This window comes from Gymnoscopelus microlampas (genome assembly GCF_963454915.1).
Source record: "Gymnoscopelus microlampas genome assembly, chromosome: 7".
Classification (NCBI taxonomy): domain Eukaryota; kingdom Metazoa; phylum Chordata; class Actinopteri; order Myctophiformes; family Myctophidae; genus Gymnoscopelus; species Gymnoscopelus microlampas.
The window spans coordinates 34,966,556-34,990,323 of record NC_139944.1 but is presented as its reverse complement, the minus strand read 5'-3'; the positions used below and the strand labels follow the sequence as shown (position 1 = coordinate 34,990,323).

Sequence of the window (23,768 nt, the reverse complement as noted above, 5' to 3'; positions counted from 1 at the left end):
TCTAAAGCCCTCGATAAACTCCAATTCCAATATGTTCCAAATGCAGCTGCCTGCTTGCTCACCAGTACCCGCTCCAGAGACCATATCACACCAGTCCTCCACTGGCTGCCTGTCATACAAATAACCCACTTTAAAATGCTGCTCACCACCCATAAGGCACTCCACAACCTGGCTCCCCCCTACTTCTCTGGCCTCCTCAAGCCGCATGTTCTGTCCTGTTCCCTCAGGTCCAGTGATACCGGACTCCTAGAGGTCCCCAAGACCAGGCTCCGAACCTGGGGCGACAGGGCTTTCTCTGTGGCTGCCCCCTCCCTCTGGAATGCACTCCCCAAACATATCAGAGATGCCCCCTCCCTACCTACCTTCAAAACCACCCTGAAAACGCAGCCTTTCCGAGTGGACTTTGATTTAAACTTGTTTTTTAGTGTTTTATTTATAAATTCTTATCTTTCTTTCTTTAAAAGAAAACACTAAATTTTTCCCAATAAAGTTCTCTTTTTTTTCTCCTCTCCCCTGGCCCCCACACATACATGTAAAGCGCCTTTGAGTACTTAAAAAAGCGCTATATAAATTCCAATTATTATTATTATTATTATTATTACTTACACTTTGCACAGTTGTTTTTTTGGCCAGTAGGCAGCCTGTTGCACCGCATTTGATTACCTATCGAATTATGTTACCTGCCCCACATTTTGCCCAGTGTGTGTGTGTATCTCAGTGTAAATGTGTGTCGTTGTAGGAGAGAGAGGGAGCACACCACATGCGTTGCTATTACAGTAGTAACACAGATTTGGGCCGAGCCCAATTGACTCACATCAGAAGTGGGCTGGTTAAGGCATTTAATGCCAGGGCCAATATTTTGTCCGAGTCCAGTCGTCTGAAAGACACAATCATGCAATAAGATATAGGCTATATGGATAATCTGACTGATTATTAATTATAAGGAGCCGACATAATTAGTTGTACTGTACACTATACCCGTTGTAATGACAGCTAGCAAATACAACTAACTGATGTCATTCAGAGTGTGACACTGATTGCATCCCACATGTTCTTCTAATAGGTTTGATTGTCTGTCAGTGTTTACGTCATTCATAAAATCGCTCTGCAAGGGATCCAAACGAGTTCTCCGTTTTCCCACAAATACGTGTACCACTTGTCATCTATCTAGTATATACAATTTGAATCCTGCGCCATGTCGGTTGTCAGTATGTATGTATGTAGCCAGTGTGACGTAATCTGACATCACGCCAGTGTGACGTAATCTGACATCACGATGAGACGGTATATGACATCACATCCTACCTATAAATTCTAGGATGCCGTCAGATCGCACCAGTTCGACGGCTTCCATAGTGGGTTTTGGTCATTGGAGAGGTGATGCACGTCACCTCTTTCTGAAGTGGGTACTTTCAAAGCCTGCCGTGGATTTAGGAGAGCACAAAACTCTCTCTCACACTGTGAGGTGCCTGTAAGGTGGCACTGCAAAGTGAACGACGCGTCACGCTAGACGTTTGCATTGGCTTGCATTGCTCAAGGGCACACAGACATGAAGACAGGAGGAGCTGGGGATCGAGTGAGGAACCTTCGATTTCCTAGACAACCGGCCTATGTCCTGACTCAATGGCTGCGTTTACATGCACAATATTTATTCATTCAGAATGAACTCATTCCGAATAGAAATGTATACCCAACTGTTTACATGGCACCTGAATAAAAGTATTCCTGTTCCTCAATCGTTTACATGAGCAAAGCATTCATTCGGAATAGAACTCTGGTCATGCGCAGAGTGCTTCGGGCCAGGTTGGGGACGGGGGGAGGGGGCGGGGGTGTTTGACAGGTAAACATATGTATTATTTACCTCTGGCAGCCTTGGTAATGAATAATAACAATTTTGGCTACACGTACATGGATCTTTTTCTAAACGCACATTTTTGTGTGCGTTTGGGCCTTTCAGCCACACGCAAACAGTGTTTTTGGCCGCTAAAACGGATATTTTTGTAAACGGATAAATAAGTGAAGGTTTTCCAAAACATGCGTTTCAGTGGATCTGTGTGGACATGTAATCCGGAGATTTTGAGAAACGATGACGTCATCGCGCATTCGCACATGGTCATTATAATAATAAATAATACAATAATACATAAACACCGGACCGCTCATGGTCATTATAATAATAAATGAAGAGAGAGAGAGAGCAACACTTACAGTCTATGAAACAAGGCACGCTCATTTATGGCTAAATAATGTCATACTTAATAATAAGACAGTGGTGGGAAAAGTAGCTCATTCACTGTGTGACGAAAACCCTATTTTTCTGCGCCAAGCAGAACACACGGCGCGCACACAGATTGAATGTGGGGTCTGTCGTCCTAAAACACAATCGCCCCGGTGCCGAGAGTCCCTGCTTTATAGTGGTGTTCGATGTTTTTACATTGCCAACTCTCACATGTACATAAACGTTCAGATTTCAAATATAAAGTGCTTACCCCTGAGCCACGGACGTTACAAGGCGATCCGGACCGCGATAAGTACCTGTATCTCCCGTATTGTTCAATAAAAAGCATTTTAATCCGATCGTCAGCCATTTTCTACAAATTTTCTCCGATGCTTTCAACCATGCGACACCAATGGTTGGAAGGTGTATTGCACTCTGATACATTACCAAAATAAAAGAACAGAAAAAGAAAATGGCCGGCGATGGGATTAAAATGCTTTTTATTGAACAATACGGGAGATACGGGTACTTATCACGGTCCGGATTGCCTTGTAACATCCATGGCTCAGGGGTAAGCACTTTATATTTGAAATCTGAACGTTTATGTACATGTGAGAGTTGGCAATGTAAAAAAAACAACAACACCACTATAAACCAGAGACTCGACAGCGTCATGTGAACCATGGCTACTGTTTGCGCTGCAGCTGAGCCCTAATAATGTTGTTTTCGTTTATGTTCACGTATGCTATTAAAATAATGCAGCTATTGCAGTATTGGGCCTTAACATGTGATTACAAATGTATTTGTATTTGGCCCCTCATATATATAATTATAAAATAAATGTAAATATAAAATCTGATATAAAATTGAAACATGCAGCTGATCGATGCGTTTCTGCGTCTATGTGTGGACAGGGATTTTTGTTTATCTTTGTCATGTGGCCAGGGATTCTTTTTAAAAACGGAGGACTAAAATATCCGTTTAGTAAAAGATCCATGTACGTGTAGCCAAGGCCTAAGTCACGGCTGCCAGAGAGAAATAATAACAAGCCACGGCTCACAATCAATCAAAGCTGCCAGCTATATAGGTAAATGAGGAAGAAGAGAAGAGAGACAATAAAACAAGTTAAGAGAGAGAAGGTAGAGAGAAGGTTTGATAATGGAAGCACACCGCATCCTGGCTACGGCCATTGGTCTGCTATTGATGAGTTTAATGCAACAAAATCAGCTCCTGTTATATTTGCTGCTGACCCGGAGGAGGAGCCGGTCGGCGGAGAACTACGTGCGTCTGCGACTTGGGCTTGGAGTGCCAGACTCCACATGGCTTGCGCCTCTCCCCCCCCCCCCCCCCCCACCCACCCAGAAGCACCGCGCTAGCCAATGACACATGCGCAAAAGAACAAATGTATACCAGTCTGATACCAGTGCGTTTACATGGGCAATGTAGCCCGATTCTATCGGTATATACCAGCCCTTCAAACCCGAATGAAATTTCATTCGGATCAGACCGGTATGGCCATACCGTTGTGTTTACATGAGCATTTCTATTCTGAATGAGCATTCATTCCGAATTGAAGTGGAATAAACCTGTCCATGTAAACGCAGCCAATGCCATCCCTTTCTCATGCCAGTGGCAGAGTTGGATGACTCAGACTGACTTCATTACTGACTTTACAGAGAACTTAAATATTCCTGATGTTTACATGCAAGAATAGTATGACAATATTTGTGCCTTTCAAATTACATTAGGCATGTGTAGGAGATGCTACAATCCTGGAGCACCCCAGCTCATTTACCCTCTTTGCACTCTGTGTGTGTCTCTCAATAATTATAACATGGACTGGACAGGTACATGGACAAATTCATGGCTGTAAAGTGAGTTTAATCTAAGTCTTCAATCAGCTGGAGAAACATCACTATTTTGCTCACCATTTGCCATCAATGCAGCATCAGATCAGCATCAGATCAGCATCAGATGTGCTGGAGGATCTCCGAATGGAACTAATAATTAGTTCCACAGTCTCAGATTTTATTTTTATTTTTAAATCAATTATTGATTTAAAAATAAAAACATCTGAGACTGTGGGTCTCAGGGTCTGGACTCATTACCTGGGACAGATGTACCCAAGGATGACAGACTCCAGATCCTTTGCATGTTGAGGACAGCATATCTCTGTGCAGACAATCTAATAAAAATGAACAAATCCAGACTGCACTCGCAGCTGACACACAGGCATGTAGATGAGTTTATGAAAATCACAACTGCCCAGAAACCCATCCCTGATGTTGGCAGTCTGGTTGAAGAGATGTCTGGTGTCTGGAAGCAGTAATTGAGTGACACCGTTTGATGCACTGCAGCATGTAAGAAAACAATGTGATTCATATCATTCATATCATTCATCATCATAAATGATACAGAGCCACCTCTCTGACAGAATGCCCAAACTAATTTTGTTATTTTTGGAAGACAGTTCTTATATGACAAAAATGATAAAAAATTAAAATAAAATGAATTTTGAATGGGAAAAACGCAAAAAAACAAAAGCCAATAACATGAATACAACATCCAATCAATCCCATATTGGAATTACAGCATACGTCCAAAAGCAATTTCACCACAAATTTGAGTTGAACTGTATTTTGTAGAAATGCTATGTCCCTCCACAGCTTTCTCAGGTCCTGACAGCTGCAACCCATGACAGACACACCCCTGGGTAGGCCTGGCAGTGATGAGCAGAGATACTGAGAACTAATTACTTCAATAAAAAAAAAAGTTCAATTGTGTAGTCTATATTTTTCAAACCAGCCAAATTTGCATTGTTTTTTTTATGTCTCATCACAACTTCCTTGTAGCCTATGATGACTGAGAAAGTAAAGCTTGCTTGCAATATTCTTCATCCAATTTGATATAAGAAACACTATTTGTAAAGTGCCCAACCTTGTCAGTGTATCAACCTTTTGCTAAAAAAACATGACATTTTCAGTAATTTACATTCATAGCCAATACATAGCATGGCTGTGTGCTGGAGCATTATCTACACTCTACAGCAGCTTCATGGCCTATCATTGTGACAGAAAAGTGTGATAATGTAAAAGTCAAAGATAAACTTTTAGGAATTAGTTCCCCCGTTAAATGTCTCCATCAATTTCACACTTCTCACTTCCGCAATGTCTGCTACAGTTCCTACAACACAGTTGCAAACAGCTCCAATGCAGCTGTATCAGTCAAACTATACAGGGTTTGGACACAATTCAGAAAAATATTTCTATCTCATTGTGCACACAGAATGCTTGTTTCGCAATGCCATTTCAATAAATAGCAAGTGAAATATTCAACTATCACTTCAAGTACTATATGATTAGAGGGAAACGCAAGGAGCTGGTACAGCGCTCCAAAGCTTGTTGGCAACAGTCGAGTGGATAAAGTATCACATCAGAACAAGTCTGTTCCTTTTTATACTCGGGGTGAAATCTCCAACTGAAATAGCTATTTTCACGCAGACTGCAGATGAGTTTTCTGTTACAGTCCCGTGTCAGAAATCTTTCCTTTTGTGAAGTGAGCAGCAGCTCTGGGGGCCTGTACAAATCTCTCCCTCCTGGAACAGAGGATTTGGCAAAGGAAGGGGGATGGAGCCAAACTGGCTGCAGGCCTTTTGCCATGCCGATGTGAAAGCTGTTGAGAGCTTGGCAGCGTGTCGAGTGTTCTTCACGAAATGTTCTCTGACTCTGACTGAATGGCTTTTCATTGTTTTGGTGTGATAAATATGCAAACATACAAAGTTATTTTCAAGGGTGTAATTACAGTGTTAAAAAAAATCTAATGGTGACTCAGTTGTGTTATTTTAATATTTTTCCCTCCTGCTACACAGTATGGGCACGGGTTTCAATCAATTCAGCTGACTTCCACCTGACCTCTTTATACGACTTGCAGTCCAGGAATGCCTTGGGCTAAGCTGAATTTGTACAGTAAGCTCATGGAATACAGCAGTGCTTTAGACTGTTAGACGGCTACCTAATTGACTCTGTAATAGTGTCATAGTTCAGTGCCACCAAATTGACTGGGCTTCTCGAGTGTGCATTAGCAGCAGTGAAACACTGAGTAGTGACAGAGGTTGCCAATATGGCACTAAGTTAAGACACTAAGACACAGAGAACCTTAAAGTATATGGAATATACACCGTAGTGGGTACGTATGAGTAGGCAGAAATCATTCACATATCAACATTGTTCATTCTGCTTTAAGAGATCTGTTTCGATGTCTTGGCTGAGCCAGTGAGCAGCTGTTGTTTGGTTAAAAATGTACACACTACATACCATGTATACAGATACTGTATATATAGACAGACAGACAGACAGACAGACAGACAGACAGACAGACAGACAGACAGAGAGAGGGGCACAGTCTAAAATAATTGGTAAACGTTTTAATTAGTGTGTAAAGTTGCTGTTTTGAATGTGAAATTAACCCAGATTAAAATGCATACCTTCCGCCGACATGACTAAATAAAAAGCATATTACTGTGGTTCCAAAGAGAAGAGCGCAATCATCTGTTGTATAGAATACCATCTGTATGTGTGAGAGAAAGCAGGAGACAGTTCTATTTAGGTTTTAGCATTTTTTTATGTATAATGCAAAATTGAAAACTTTATCACAGTCCTTAAAATGAACTAGTTTATGGTCTTCTTCTGGTTGGGGAATATTCTAACTTGGTTGGTTTCATCGTAGTGGGTCTGATGCATTGTATGCCACATCCTCAGGTGTTTCACCAAATTATAGATTACCAACAACAAGTACTGTCAAAAGAGACCAAAGTGTAAAAAAGCACATCCTCTTGGGACAGCCCAATAGGATCTGGGGGTAGCTTGACTTACTTTCTTTGGTAACAGTCATCGCGTGTGTCCGTGTGTGTGTGTGTGTGTGTGTGTGTGTGTGTGTGTGTGTGTGTGTGTGTGTGTGTGTGTGTGTGTGTGTGTGTGTGTGTGTGTGTGTGTGTGTGTGTGTGTGTGTGTGTGTGTGTGTGTGTGCGCGTGTGCGTGTGCGTTATATTCACTTGTGTTATTCTTCACCCCTCCATGTGGTACTGACAGTGGGTGCTGACTGTTCGGCGACAACTGCCACCACAATGATGGTACCACCCTTGACCGGTGACTGCCCTGGTCCCACACATATCAGCTGGAGATACACACGGTATTTATGAATTTGTATCATGTCCGAGGTTAGAAGGCTATCGTCAATCCTTTTGTTTACATTTCTGTGTATGCCTTTCAGCCTTACGTATACAGACATCTGAGACACTAACATCTTAGTGCCTCCAAACACAGTTGTGTCCAATGAACAAAATTGCCCATGTTCACAGGTGGGAAGCCGGTCGGGGAGGGTCATATTTGTCAGTGCACTAGCGACTCCTACCAGTTGTTGGGGGCTTCACTGTGAGGTGAAAAGAAACGGCCCTCGACGTCTCCGGTATTTGAGGAGGCATATGGTTGTCTACACCCTCTCCAAGAACAAACAGTGGGGGTCGGTGACAAGGGAATTGAGAAATGGCCTGGCGCAAACAACTAAAGTGGAAAAAGAAAGTATATAATGCGTGTGAAAGTGTGTCTTTCCTTCCTCTGACTCTTTTCAAGTATATCCGGCTTATTGAGTGCAATGAAGACCCAGTGAAACAAATTTCCCAGAGATGACAAAACCACAATTGACAACCGTTTTATCTTGTTATGGATATGTTAACATCAGGGACAGCATAGCTGCAAGGGCTCTATTCACTCCATGATGACGCACGCAGGAGACGATGTGTGCAGGACCAGCTCTCAGGTAAGAAGTCAAGTGTGATGTGCAATTGAGCCTGTGGATGATGTATAATTAAGTCAACAAGGTGTGTCCATACAAGAGGATGTGTAAACATGATGGTGCCTGCATGATAATCAATAGCTGCTTTAGGCACTGCTGGAGAATATCACAAATGGCAGAGTCTGGGGAGCAACAGTTCAGGGGCCACATTGATTTATTTATGACTGGCATATCAGCCAATTCAGATTGTCAAGAGCCTAAATAAAAATATGTATTTGGGACAAATAATTAACCTCCCCTGGGACACAGATGGTTTTTGAGCTGACTGCACATATTACTCGCGGAACGAGACCTGTAACAAATGTCATGTTTACAAGAATGCTTAATAAAGTAAGGTAAAGTTACCTGCGCTATTTGAAGAGAACACAGCAGAAAAAGATGGAGAACAGACATACTGTCAAACTGGGCGGCTGCATCCAACCCTAGCCGAAAATTGCCGATCAACAAGCTCTGGCGGAGATGAATTACAATTTAACCTGTCTACTTTCCATGGATCTGAACCTCCATAGAGTAGTTAGTGTTATAGATATGATTTGGATTGGGATATTAAAGCTAAGATAATAATGTTAAACATTACTTCAATAACGGTATTTTATCAAACTCTAAAATAGGAAGGATTGCCCAAGCATATTTCACCAGCAAATAAATAAATAGTTAAATAAATAAATACATACATTTTGGGACAATTTACATACACTTTGGGGGGGTTAAGATAGTATTTTGGGATGGTTCTGGGCTAGAGGTGAGAAAAAAAAAACATAGTCTGGAGACCTGACAGCCAGGTGGGCATTGTTCTTCAACCATTTTAACTTCACTTTGTGTTATTGTCCTGGATCTAGAAACATGAAGCCGAAGGCTCTCTCTCGCCAGTCTGAGCTGGACGACAGCCCCAGGGCCCCCAGTACCATCCAGCCTCCAACATGCATGATTGGAGCCATGACCTGGGGCATCAAATTGCCTCTTCGTTCTCGGGGCCTTCAGTGGGGGGACTCCACCAGTCTGAGTTGTTGCATAATGGGTTCGTCGGACTGTCAGCTTTCATTTCTGGTAGCCCTCTCTGTGGGACACCGAGGAGCTGCCCGTGCTATGGCAGCTATGGTCTCACATCTCTCAGGACGTTGTCACCGAGTGCCTTCGCAGTTAACACTATCAGGAGACCATAAGTGGAGGTCATTTCCCATCTCCTTTGTACATATAGTGTTTGTGTTTGTTGATGACATGTATGATTGTGTACATTTTTTATGCTATTGATTAATTGAATACATAGGACCACAATGGAAACAAGTCCCCTGGATTTTTTGTGTTATCCTTTTAGCCTACTGTACCACGTGCTGTTTACATTTCTGACTAATAAAGTATTCAATCAATCAATCAAAAAACACAGTGATTCTCACCATCTGAACATTTTCTCTAAGATTGCACATTTTGTTCCCCTGCCTAAAGTGCCCTAGGAAACGCCAGAAGATTATGCTTTCTCATGTTTTTTGTTTACTTCGGCAACCCCAGTGGTTGGGTCTTAGTTCAGCTTCTCTTCCAGCTACATCCCCAGTCAAACAGGCAGAGACAGGGCTCTGTTGTTCGGGTGTCAGAAAACCCATCCCTCTCATCAGTTGACTTGGACTATGCTCGTACTGTATATGCTTTTCCTGTTTCAACCACACCTTTCCAGTTTGTTTACAGGTATCAATGAAACAAGAGGGCAAGGTTACAGTCCAATTCACCCAGGTGCTAGTGCCCCGTTAACATTATGTATATGCCTATGAGACTGCCATCACGCCCTTAACCACTTGAACCCCAGCATCCGTATTCTGGGGGAAAGGTTTGCTGAAAATAGCAGATCTACAAGCTTATAGTCTGGGAGTATTCGGCTTGGAGCCTGGACAACAGGGGCGCGGCCACTGCGTTGTGATTCAAATCAACATCTGTTGCATCTAAATAGGATCGACGGGAAGCAATTTGCCCTTGAGAAATTTCGGCCGCCATTGTTGTGTTTTGCTGTTTGCCTCTCGTCTGACTTTTTAGACGAGTTGCACAGCTCTCAGACCGGTAAGAGACGTGTCCGCTCAGATTCGGAGCGTAAGTTACATCCCGCCCACAAATACCAGGGCTCTGGCCCAGAAGTTCCTCGCCAGAGCTGGCGAAAACTTCTGGGAACTCAGATTAACAAGCTTACAACACGTCGCAACAGCGAATACATTTAATGTAGAGCGAAAACAGAAAAGACACTATAGTATACAGCCCTGAGGGACTCAGGAGGCATTTTCCGAGCTGCAACATTTATATACAAACACTGTTGGCTGTTGGTGTTTATCTCACTTTATCTCTCTTTTGTCGGGCACACAAAGAACACAGCACTGGCTACCAAGCAAGACACAGACAGACTAAGAGATGCTCTGGCCAGCTACTGTATGTTAGGGTGGGGGCCCGACACCAATCACTGGGCCCTAAATAAATGTTTATTTTGTTTATTGGGTCAGGCTGGCCCTGATTCGCTCCCCAGCTCCTCGCTACCATGTGGGACAGAAGGACAGTCTATCCATTCATCGGTCCTTTTCCCATCTCCTAGTGGTCAACCCTGCAGTGGTCCAGCTACAGCTCCCCAGGACTATGAGAGTGCACCCCACCTTCCATGTCTCAAAGGTTATATACCCATCAAGACTAGTCAAACTTTTTTATTTTCTAAGAATGTTTCCTGTTTTATTTTGTAGCAACGTTTGACTTTGTAGTACTCACGTCTCGTCAGTTCAGTTCCTGCCCTTGTGCGTCTCCCTTGATTATCCACACCTTCTCCTAATTAATCACCTGACCTTGGTTTTTGCAATCAGCCAACCCTGTATATAATTATATATTCCCCTGTTTTCCCTGTTCATCACTGTGTGTTCACCTCACTCCAGCATTTCTTTTAGTTTCCATGGTTTTTGATGTTGCGCTATTCTCTGGTTTGGGTATTTTCGCCGCCTCCCTGCCTTGATTTGCGAGTTTTGATTTGGAATGATCACTTGTGTATGACTGCCTTACTTTCCAGTCCACACCTGAGTCTTCCTATGCGCCTGAAACTCTCATCTGTTCAGAGACATTACATGTTATTTACGGCATTATTACCTACAGTACTACAACTAATTTCAAATTATCATCAAAAATCATTGCACATGAAGTGTAGCTTACACCTGTTTCATATTCAGATGAGGCATCTGTTAATCTGGTTGAAAAAGGTCAGAGAAAAGAATGTACCCTTTTCACACTTCCATTCAGTTCAGAGTCAGGGTTACAAATCGACAAGTCATTTTCAATGGAAGGCAGCGTCATGAAGCGACAAACTGACACAGAAAGAAGTGTAGCTGGCTTTAACTGTTTTCAGCACTCCAATGATGCAGTGAAGCATCAATCACTATGTTTTTAGTTTCACCATTTCGACGAACAAGTCCTGCTCCATTCTGAGAATGGAGGAAAAACTAATTATTGCCGTTAATGAGTTCCCTGCGCTGTTTGAACCAACCCTTTTCATTTATGCAGTGTGCTTGGTCGTTTTGTGGCTTTTGTCACCGCTAGTGTGAACACCGTGGTGGCAGTGGCTCAGGAGGTAGAGCGGCCGATTGGTAATCGGAAGGTTTATAGTTCGATCCCGGGCTTCCACTGTGTTACTATCGCAGTGACCTTGAGCAAGACACTGCCTAACTGCTCCTGATGAGCAGGTACTGTACTAGGTAGGTGCCTTGCATGGTTTCCCCTGTGAATGGATGAATGGAATGCACATTGTAAAGCGCTTTGGATAAAGGCACTTAATGCACCATTTTGTGCATGTTGGCTCACTGGAAATGCTCTGCTACACTAAATGGAATGGAACCTTAATTAGTATCAATCATTGATAACACCTGTGTTACCCTAGTCTTTCATGTCAATATGGCTGCCATGAAAAAGGTTGATTACTACTTTATTCTGGGCGCTATGCCTACGCCTCTTCCAGGTGGAGCATTTTGCACAGCTATGACCTGTCCTGCTTGAAAAATGGACTGGTTACCTTCAAAAGGTGTTAATTAAAATGGCTGGAAATCCACACAGGCGCCATATGGAGGCGGCCAGCTGACAGCAGGGCCGTTGTGTGCCTTTCTATGTCAGTGCGGTGAAGAGGTCATCTAGAATGACAGTGTCAGGAGATTGGTCTCCACAGCACATCAGGGCTTGATAATCTCATTTGCCTCAGACACACATCCCACCGACACACCTCTGCCTGTGTGCAAGTTTTGTCTTTCGTCTTACGGAGAAATGGAGCTTAATGAGTCATAAGGAAGAATAGCATTGAGTTCTTAATTGTTTATGCACCTGGAGGGCTCGGCTACTTACAGATCTGGTCACACTGCAAGAAAGTATTTGCTATGTACTTCATCATCATTTCTCCTTTTTGGATAGCTATGGCCAGAGGAGGCAACCTGCAATTGGACTGAAAAGCTCTTATCAAAAGAAAATGCTTAAACCCCAAGCACTAGACTCAAAACAGCTACCGCGGTCTTTTTCCTCCTTAACTGACATTCCACGAACACAATTCCCCATCATTAGAGGGGTATGTTGCCCGGGAGCACATGCTATCGAGGAGGAGAATCCAACAAGCCCTCCAGCTGCCAGGCCTGGGAGATAACAGTGCTGCAGAACTCACATGCAGTTATCCTCCATAGGCAAAATATGTTGAAAACAAACGGTCCCATTTCGTCCATTCATTACACTGGGTAGTAGACGTGGTAATCAAACATCCTGCCATACATAATGAATACGGATCTGCAGCAATGTTCAAAAACTCAGCAAAGCACTGGAGAAAAATAGTCTAGTTAGAAAAGTGGAGTGTGAGGTAGAAAAAAAGAGAAAAAGATAACGTGTCTAGCTCTTCCTTTCAACAGAAAAAATGCCTTTGGATGCCTCTTTAAATCCTCCATTAACTCCCTTTGCCTCAACACCCCTGCGGAAAAGGTCTGTAATTGTTCCTGTCCCACAGAAAAAAGAAAGGAGGAAAAAAAGATAAAAAGAGCTAAGAAATCCTGCCTCTAGGAGATGAATGATCTCTACCTGTTTGTGCTCATCCTGTCCACACAAATGAAGTGGCTACAAGACTGGAAGGTGGGTGAAACACCATCAATGCATGCATATGGTTGCTGTCGGGCAGGAACCTCGTACCTCCGTATTTCAGCTTTTAACATTTTGTTTTGTAAATGAATGACCTACTTCGTTATACTACAGTGTCACACAGAAGTAGCAAAAATTGCCAATCTACAAGCTCAAAACACATTGCAATGAATGTGTGTGAATGGGTGAATGTGAAATACACTGTAAAGCGCTTTGGAAAAAAGCGCAAGATAAATTCAGTCCATTTACTATTTGCTATTGCTATTTCTGAAAATGAAAGTGAAAGTAGTTAAGCGTGACTGTGTTTTATCAATATTGAACCAATGAAAAGTATTAACACGAGCTCATGACTAAATAAACTACACTGGATTCATTGGAACACAGTTTATTTTTATTTTTCCTGAAAAGTAACGGTTTTGGACATACAAGGTTTCCACCCGACAGTGACCGTGGTATACGTACATCCATGCACACAGAAACCTGGTCAAACAATCTTAATGTTGTTGCACTGTTGCCTTTGTTTCTTCTGTGCAATGCAGAAAAATGTAGGCAAACATATGGAAATGCAAAGATAAGAATAAATCGGAAACAGAACCTTATCAAAAACAGACATGTATAGTTCTAAAGGCCTAGAGACTGTATAGACGTTGCTAGTCTTGGTTGAATATGGCGTGTTCAATGTTGGGTGTACCAGTCATTTTGACGGAACGATTTTTTCCCAGTTAAAGTTTAGTCTTTTCACCTTGCTACTACTCCTCCCACATGTTTGCCGATACAAATTCAATGTTAAATACGCCAGCAGTAGCATAAAAAAAACTATATTTTCGCAGCTCCCTCATTTCAGAGTATTGGACTCAATGGAACAGTATTAAATTACACCATTAAATTACATTATCCCTTGAGTAACAGTCAGCCCATTTGGAGCAGGTTGGGTTTTGGATATTCTGTAGTTTAATTACTAATACGTACAGTAGATTGAATTAGTAAATATGAAAAGTGTGTGTGTGTGTGTGTGTGTGTGTGTGTGTGTGTGTGTGTGTGTGTGTGTGTGTGTGTGTGTGTGTGTGTGTGTGTGTGTGTGTGTGTTCAATTTGCAGAATTTGTTCTCAGAAAAAAAATATATGTTTTTCAAAAAATGTTTCACTATCTGGATAGTGAAGGACTATCACTTTTAAATAAAAGTGAAAAGATATATTCATTGTATGTAAATACAGTTAAAAATAAAAGGATATATTTGTGATATTGTGCTGCACATAGTGGCGGAACAAGATTGTTAAGCTGAATAGTTTGGTGTTTCATGTTGTTAAGTGCTCTGCTGCACCAAACCAATTTAGCATTAAAGCAGCAAATAATTCAAAGGGACAATATTATTTTCCATGAAATCTCTCTCACACAATATTCTCCCTAGTTGTGTATGAAGTACTATAAAGCCAATGAGTAAAAGTAAAGACATCTTTCTTTAACGTGACTCTGGCAAAAGTTAATGTCACATCCGAAAATCACATGATTCAAAGTCTTAAATTAGCTCACATATTTATGTATCAAAAGTATCCAGTGTTAAAATGTATCAAACTATCAAAAGTACAAGTGTAAAAAGTAAAAGTAAAGAGTGCTACAAAATTCTCTCTCTCTCTCTCTCTCTCTCTCTCTCTCTCTCTCTCTCTCTCTCTCTCTCTCTCTCTCTCTCTCTCTCTCTCAATATGTATCCAGGGATATACTGTACTGTACCAGGGACATTTTCTCTGTTCAATTGTAGTGGAGTAAAAGTACAATATTTCCCTCTGAGATGTAGTGGGGTAGAAGTAAAAGTATTGACAATTGTAAATACTGAAGAAAGTTTTTTTTTTAAACTAAAAATTGTAGTACTTGAGTACATGTACAGTGTACTGTACGTTACACCACTGTCACTGAGCAGGTCCACTGAATCCTTTAGCTCAAGGGATTTAAAATAATCTAACCATGTCCTCCTTTACGCATGCATTCATCTGTCCTGCATCAGACATTTGTTGCTCAAAGATTATACAGCAGAATTTGCATGTTGTACTTGTTACACAACAAAGAAAATATATATTTTTCAATTCCCTTTAGTTCTTCAAAGTTGCTTTTTTCCCGAACAATTCCTCCTTGGGGGTGGATTAAATGTGCAGCACTGGTTCATCTAGCATGCAGTACAACAGCCTAATAACATAGTACAATAGTAATTGAGGTAGATCAGTGATTAGATCAGAGATTCCCAACCAACCATGAGGGTACTGTAAGAGGGCCTCAAAATACTAACACTAAACACTACAATTTGAATTATAATATAACACTAATATTAAAAAATGTATGAAAATAATGATACAGATAGGAACTTAAAGTATGCTAGTTCCATTGATCCAAGCCGAGACACAATCGATTGATGGATCATTAGAATAAACGGAATGGAAATGCATGCGGAATTAAGTGGTCAGATGGGTGGGCCGCCAACACTTTTGAGATTTTCAAGTGGGCCCTGATCCAGAAAAAGGTTGGGAACCACTGATCTAGATCTTTCCAGCCGGATGAGGGATTCAAGCCCACAAGTCCACTTCTCTTGCCTTAAGGCTGCCACTGTCCCCCTGGTTCATTCATGCATCATAGCATATTTGCAAGTAGTGCTCACAGCATGGAACAGTTCACACATTATTTGCAGACACAATCATTTCATTTTTGTAATACTGTGTGAACTCCCTGGACAATAACCAGACTCTATGGATCACTTCATTCTTTCACCAGCAGTCTATGGGGAAAGCCATGGGAGGCTTTGCAGACACAGTGCCGATAAACAGGTCCCCCCAGTTTCCGTCAACGTGTTAATATTCATGTAAAATGACTGTAGGCAAACTGCACATTAAAGTTAGAGTTAATTTATATAAAGATTTGTCTCAAGTTTACTAATATGCAAGATCACTTGGTCAATCTCTAGAATTGTCTGCATGCTCTCAAGTCATATCATTAAAATAATTTGGCTGTGATGTTTGTGAGTACAGATATATTGCCACATCGGCATCTCAGTGTCGCTGGCATGCTTATTCCATACAGCCGTAGCTATGATTTAATAGATTTAGTCACCCAACTCCAACTTTGCGATATGACAGAAGTAACTAGAAATACTTTCAAAGAAGCTGTTCTCATTTGCATGCAGCGAGAGGCATGTTACATCTACAGTGAAAATGCATGGAGAGGAGTCTATTTGATGCCTGCTTTATCTCTCTCTTAAGGCTTGTCAAGAATTCCAAGGAGAATTCACAGAAGAGTGCACACGTTGTTCATTTCCCAATTCTACAATAAAAGAACACTTGAAAAAGGAATCCAGGCCAAGCATGAAATGGATGACTGATGACTCTGTGACTTTGTCCTGTGCCAAATTATTTTAGAGGCAAGAGACTCTTGCACATTGAAAGATACTGTAAGTGCAAATTAATGCAACTCGTGTTCGCTTTCTGCAACGTTATTGATGTATGCAGTTTGCAGGGCCTTTCACAGAAAGGTACCACTAGTGTGATTATGTGATTATGCCTGAAAGAAATAATAGCCCCTTGGTCCGGTTTTCCATGTCGTCCCCAAACACAGTGTTCCACAGTGGGGCCCAGCACATCTGAGGCTTGATCAATGTGTGCTACTGTGAGCTGCAGGGGAGGGAGGAGAAAGGATCACTCATGGCGCTTTGCAATGCCAGTCATGTCACGGCTTTCTCAACATGACAGAACCATACATGCTACAGTAATCCTGGCTCAAGTTCTCCTCTGGCCTGTGGACCAGGGCCTTGTCAAGCAGTACTACCTTCTTGTCAGTGGGTCAAGATGGCAGTGTTAAAGTGGGTTAATCCCATGGATATGGTACTGTGATCACAAAGCTATGCCAGGAATTCTGTATCGACACTTGAGAGGACAAAACCACACAAGAGATAAACTAAGCTCACTCAATCAGCCAAATTCATTAGGGAGCACTCTCACTCTTTCATGGACAGTGTGAAGTGATAATCCCCACCATCCTATTCTTTTCCTCCCCCCCCGCCCCTTTTTTTGCAGCTTCCTTGTGATTCTGCTGAAGTTTAATGTCATCATGTTTGGTTGATAGCTAGTGGTTTGATTCATACTTCATTGAAATTGTTCCTTTATCATTTTTTTTCCTCTACATTTATCAAAAAGTAGTCCATCAGTGCCAACATTTAAATTAGTCTTTGTTTCGTTTCTTTTATATACCACACAGACGTTTTTTCCCAATTTGACTTGACAGCAGAGGGAAAAATGAGTTTGTTCATGTGCTTAACACCTGCATTGGTATTAGCCTGAACTGAGACCCTATTCTTCAACTGAGCTGTCATATTAGAAGCTATTCAGCTGCTGCAGAGAGGACTGTCTTTTTTTACACTGTCAAATACAGAAGATGACACAGACTGTAGACTCTTCGTGGGACAGTGAGGTGTCTATACCTACAGGAAATTGTCTGACAACCACAAGGATATCGTGCACCTGTCGGTGGAAACCCTCTCTTAATGGCTATATCCTCGGTGACTGATTGTACTGTTGTTGATCGCACACTAGTAGAAATACCTTTTTAAAATCCATGAGAATTCTACTCAGCCACCAGTAAGAGAGCAAATCAAAGCAAGCTCAGTCACTGGTGCTCGCCTTTAAGCCGGATTTTCACTTAGTTGCCCGCCGGTGTGGTGAAACGGAAATAGCCAATTTACAAGCTCAGAGCTTGTAGATCGGTCATCTCAGTTGTGTGATACCACCCACAACAAAGTATTAAGCTATATGTATATCTTGGCAACTTGTTCACATAATTATTTTTTTCATAAGCCTTTTTATGCCTTTATTGACAGGACAGTATAGGCTGACAGGAAATGGGGAGAGAGAGATGGGGAGTGACACGCAGCAGCCTTTCGGGCTCGGGACTCAAACCCGCGACGCGCTGTCAGGTTACACTGAGCCTAGGTGCCTGGACCGCTACGCCAGCGGTCCAAGCCTTAGTCACATAATTGATGCTATTCATTATTTGATTGTGCTAGGGAGGAGGGGGGGGGGGGGTGGAGGTAGCTAGATCATTGCTGAGAGCAACGTACACTGTGATGATGGATAGGAACTGAGTTTCATGAGCACTGAAATGTTGCCTAAATGCAAGTGAGTATTATTCCCTTTCACTGGCTTGAGGCTAAGCCATTAATAAACCCTGCAAATGATGATAGCTGTTCTATTGATTCCAGTTTGTGCCCTCTGTTCCACTAGCCCCTCTTGCTCCAATACTTTGCCTCAGCAAACACAGGCTTTGGAACTGTTGACCCAGGCTGCTTCCCCCATTGATCATGCCGTTGATGTTGGGACACCATTCTGTTTAACACGTCTACAAAGTCTGCTCATGATACATAATGGATCAATATGGGGGGGAAATATAAGTTGGAGATGATACATTTCATATTCATGCCTGGGAAAAAAATGAATCGATGCCCAGCCCTCTATCAGTGCCATTATCCCAGAATGTAGTAAACCAAAAAAAAATAAACAAATAATGTAGCCTACAGTATGTTTCAGTAAAACACTGAAAAAGAAAGGTAGTGGTCTAACATTTCATGTTCACTTGATAGGAAGTGTTGACTTTGAGCCAAAATAATAATTTCCTTTCTAACACAACAACATTAGCAAGAGAGGTATTCCTTTGACTGACAAAACAAAGCAGAAACATACTACATTTGTAACAGCTCAATGCTAGGTGATCAAACGACAATTTCTCGACATCCTACAAACAACCTTCTTTTTCCAAAACGTGCATACTCATGTTCTCTCTATCAGCGATCTGTTTGACTTTTGTAATGGCAATGACCAGTGGCGTAAATCTGGGTTGAGGCTAGAGGGGGTCGCCCGCTAGAGGAGGTCGCGCCAAAGCGCGCATGCACAAACTTTTTTTTCTTTCTTTTTTTTTCTCTAATCTAGCGAATTTGACACTGTGTTATGTTCTTCATTATCAATTACTTACGATGCATAAGTCGGTTTAGGTTCTATCAAATAAGTATTTTTAATCATTAACATTTATTTTTATTATTCTAAAATGGACTTTGGGGGGCCCAATCTGAATCTAGGGGGAGAAAAATACCCCCCGTCCCCCCCGGGATCTCCGCGCCTGGCAATGATACATACTGAGTTAAAGTTAAAAGTAAAAATGTTATCCTGTGAATCCTGCTGATGAAATCCCTTCTAATTCAAATTGAAAAGGAAACGTTCTCGCATACAATTCCTATAACTTCAAAGTAGTTTAATGTTGCGTATTCAGTAACACTTGAAATCCTGAACTCCAGCCAAACAAAGTTTGCCTTGAAAATCACTCGAAGAGAAAATAGTAAACTTCTGTGGCATTTTTGGAGTATCAAATCTGCCAGAGAAAATGGGGAATTATGGTCAAGTTGTACAGTACAACAAACGGATGAAAGGCAGTTTATTGTCTTCCCCCTCCCTCCCTGGTATGTGCACAAAAACACTGCCTATATAGTGCCTAAGGTTTGATATACTTCGTTGTGTGTGGGAGTTGCACAACTAACTATAAATCAGGCCTCAGCTTCCTGCTTTTTGTGTTTAGAGGCTGATAGATAGTGTCAAATTTTTATGAGACTGTGAAAGGCCTGCGTTATTTTATTTTTAGGGGGCCAAGCACCAAGTGCCTCGCATATACACTATATTGTATTTGTTTGTTTTATTATTAGTCGTTTAGCTAATTTCAGGCATAATGTTTTTTTACAAAACTTATATAATATTGTTGTACTTGTACCTATTACAGTATCATTATGATAATGGGTACTGTTGATCGGTCGGACTGTGCCCGAGTTATGGGCACAGTTACAATCAAGGGCAGATACGACCACAGACACAGACAGACAGAGATTTCATGAATGTATAGATGGATACAGTATACAGATAATACTGCATCCTCCCGCAGTCCCGCCCCCTTCCACTCTCTGTCTCTCTCTTTTCTGATCATGCTCTGGTTTGATGTCATAATGTGACTGCAGACACAACAGAAACCACTGCCTAAGACAGACAGACAGACCAGACAGACAGACAGACAATTTGAACTTTATATAATACTATTGATATATTGTATAATAATAGTAGTAGTATCGTATATTGATCATAACAATGGAAACCTATACCATTGTGTTACGTAAGAAAGTAAGGCCAGGTTTATTCCAATGAGGGATAAACTTAGAATCCAACATAAACAGAAATTGTATTTCTCCTGGCACGTCTTTCAATCAGACCTAGAAGCTGAGCTTGTGGCTTCATCAAAGTTAATAGGGCAATTGGAATCCTATTTGTATCTCAGTGTGCAGCCTATTACCTTATGGAAATCTTATTCAATGTTGCATTTTTTACGCTTCCAAATCAAATATATTTTTGCACCATCATGGTTCTGGGGTTATTTCAGCTTGCTGTGCTGGGAGATTGCTTGTCTCAGAAAGTCAGCGGACGGTCGGTTTGGGTGTTTTGTCTAATGCCACGAGGCTGGAAAGCCTCTCTTCCCACCCACCCACTCATGTCACTTTGACAGTGGTTTTCCAGCCTTTCTAAGGGGGTGGGGGACTCTTCCATATCCATTTCTAAATTGACCCTTAAAGGTCCTTGTGCAGGAATGAAATTACATTTGTCCCCCATTACAAGAACTATGGGGATTTGGGAAATTGTTGGAACTCTGTGACCGTGGTGAACACTGTAGTGTAATAGAATTATTATGCAAATTAGGGGTGCCTGGTGGCTCAGCCAGTTAGTGCTGCACATACCATAATGCTCCTTTCGAGCACAAGGATCTGGGTTAAAATTCACCCCCATCCTGTCTTGCATATCTTTCCTCTCACACTATTGTTGGTTTCCTGGCTCTCTACACTGACCTACGGTATCTGAAATAAAGCATAAAAATGGCCAAAATAAATGTAATAAAAAAAGAAAGAAAAATATTATGCAAATTGTCTGTGAAGTCAGTTCTCCATTGTTGTAAGGGAGCAAACACTCATACGCTTAGTGATTTGGCGAACCATCCACTTGCGACAATATCTTATGTCAATGCCTTTCAATATATACTATAATTAATTAAAAAGAGAACTATAATTCATGTTTTACACATGATGGAGTTAGGTGCTGAGATTAGCTCCTTTTATGATGTACAATGATACAGTAGCTGACATACTGCTCTTCACTTTAAAGACCGCCTCCTCATTCAGCTAAAAGCAAAGGAAAAGATGGAGGAAAAGTAGATGACTGATAATTATTGGTTATCGGATTCAGAGCTATTACTACCAATTCCAGCAAATGGGGGTTATGCCTATCCTTTTAAATTTCATTAACAGTTCCCCAGATGAACGGTTTCCACACTGCAAGAGAAAGGGTAGGAAGCACCGCTTCACCTTGGTGTCTATGACAAGTCTGTAACAAGTCATTGCAAATACATCAAACAAAAATGTATGGAGAACCGGGATGACTGGAAGCAACGATGGAGGGCATCCTAGAGTTCTTGGATGGCCCCATTTGACAACACATGGGCCCCTATTCTATTCTATTCTATGTATACAGTAAAGATGAAGGACCTAATTTACAGTATTTCCAGACATGTTAAATTAGGGAGACCTCAACTGTTAATAATTTTGCCACAATCATTTAAATAACAAAAAAAAACAGCAAAACATAGCCAAGAAACCAATGTTTGGGCTGAAAATACAGTAACATTAGATTGGATTTGTTGCTGAGTACCTGGCTGCAGGTAGAGGTTGCTGGCCACCTACCACATTGGACATACTTCTATGGGTGAGATTAAAGTGAGGCTACAGTGATCCTGTTGACTTTATAGGGGTAGGCTGTCCTCTAGCTGCCAATGAACTGTGGCAAGCATTGTCCTCAAAGAGTTGCAGAGAAAAGGCTGCACAGTAAAAAAAATAAAACCTCAGTGTTAATTTAACTCTAGTGCACAACTTTGTACTCTCAGAGTTAAAAAATAAACATTGGATTTTACGGTGTACTATTGTGTGTGTGTGCTTTATTGTTGTCTCCGCCAGGCCGAGACTATGTTTTGCCCCCTGTCCGTCCGCCCGTCCATCTGTGTACAGCTAATCTTCGGCACCGTTGGACTGTTCGGTGTGAAACTGTGCACACACACTTCCCGGTGGACAGGGAGGAACCTCTGCCCCCAATTTTTCACATTGGCCTGTTATAGCGCCACCAGGAGGCCGATTATTGCAAAACATTTTCTTTTTATATTACTACTACGTGCAGCCTCCGATTGCCGTTAAACTTTGCACACACATTCCCACTAGGCCGGGGAAGAAATGCCTCCCTTTTCACATTGTCCTGTTATAGCGCCACCAGGAGGCCGATTATTGCACCAAAAAAAAGTATATTACTCCTACATATTGTCCAAACATCACGCAAATCAGTACACATTATCTCTATAGTCATGTGATCGATCAGACGATCTGTCCGAATTTTCATATTCCATTCTGTTTGGCTAAGATTGGCATCTGAAGTTTGCAGGAGTGGTCCGTTTTGAACAAAATTGCGTCCAATTGCCGTGAAACTTCACATTGGCCTGTTATTGATTTCTTCTACTACCTGCCAGGTAGTAGAAGAAATCAATCTTAGGAACAGCTCTCTGGTGGAGAGCTGTTCTCCAAGGAGCACATCTTTCTAGTTTGGACTGTGCTAGGCTGTTTGGCAGCATGCCAAATAATAGTGACATAACGTTTTTTTATAATTATTGTGCACTTATGTTGATGTATAACTACCTAGGTTAGCGCGGTAGTTTTTCAGCTCAAGACCCAAAGGAACTATTTGGTGTCTCCCCGGGACCCAAGAATATTGAAAATAGGCGAAGTACAAGCTCACAACACTGCGCATCACGACGCATTGTGTATATCTGATATTTTCTGATATGTATGGAATTTGTTGGATTTTTCTGAAATTCTTTTGAAAAATGTTGAGATGTTTTTTTTTTGGTTCTGAAAAATCGTATTTTTCTTTAGAATTTTTTTAAAACATTTTGAAGAAAAAAAACAAACAATGGGTCCCAAGTCCCGACCCATTGTTTGGGAACCATTGGTAGCCTATACTAAAATAATTACATGCCATAGAAAAAAAATTATCTAAATAAAGATGCCTTTGTAAAGTTAAAGCAAAGTCCAAAATTATTCTCCAATTAAATACTTGAAAATATGTATGCAGTTCTGTGTATATTTATTACAATGGTCCATTCCTTTATAACCGACTGTGTTATTCTGAGTGCTCAGTTTTTAAATGGGCGAAGGCCACCTACAAGGTTACATTAAATGGAAAATGAAATGCAACACTTTAGTTTGTTCCTACGGGTGGGCATGTTCTGGAACATGCACTGCCCAGATAATGTCTGGAATGCTCTTTTAATCATTATGATGGCTTTGTCATAATTGCCTCTTTTATACTCTAATTTCAGTAATTACATTATGATAATTCCTGGTCAGCATTTCAGTTTTTGTTCTCAGTGTTGTAGGCATCAAAATCTTTGAGAAATATAATATGTAAGCCAAGTGTAATTGCCCTCTTGATGATAT

The 23,768-nt window shown here is 41.4% G+C and overlaps 1 protein-coding gene across 2 annotated transcripts in view; it reads right to left on the bottom strand.

Annotated features, from left to right (window-relative positions):
* LOC311048277 (metabotropic glutamate receptor 4-like) overlaps positions 1-23,768 on the bottom strand; it is a 179,166-nt gene that overhangs the window by 59,820 nt on the left and 95,578 nt on the right. The gene's annotated exons all lie outside the window — the stretch shown is intronic.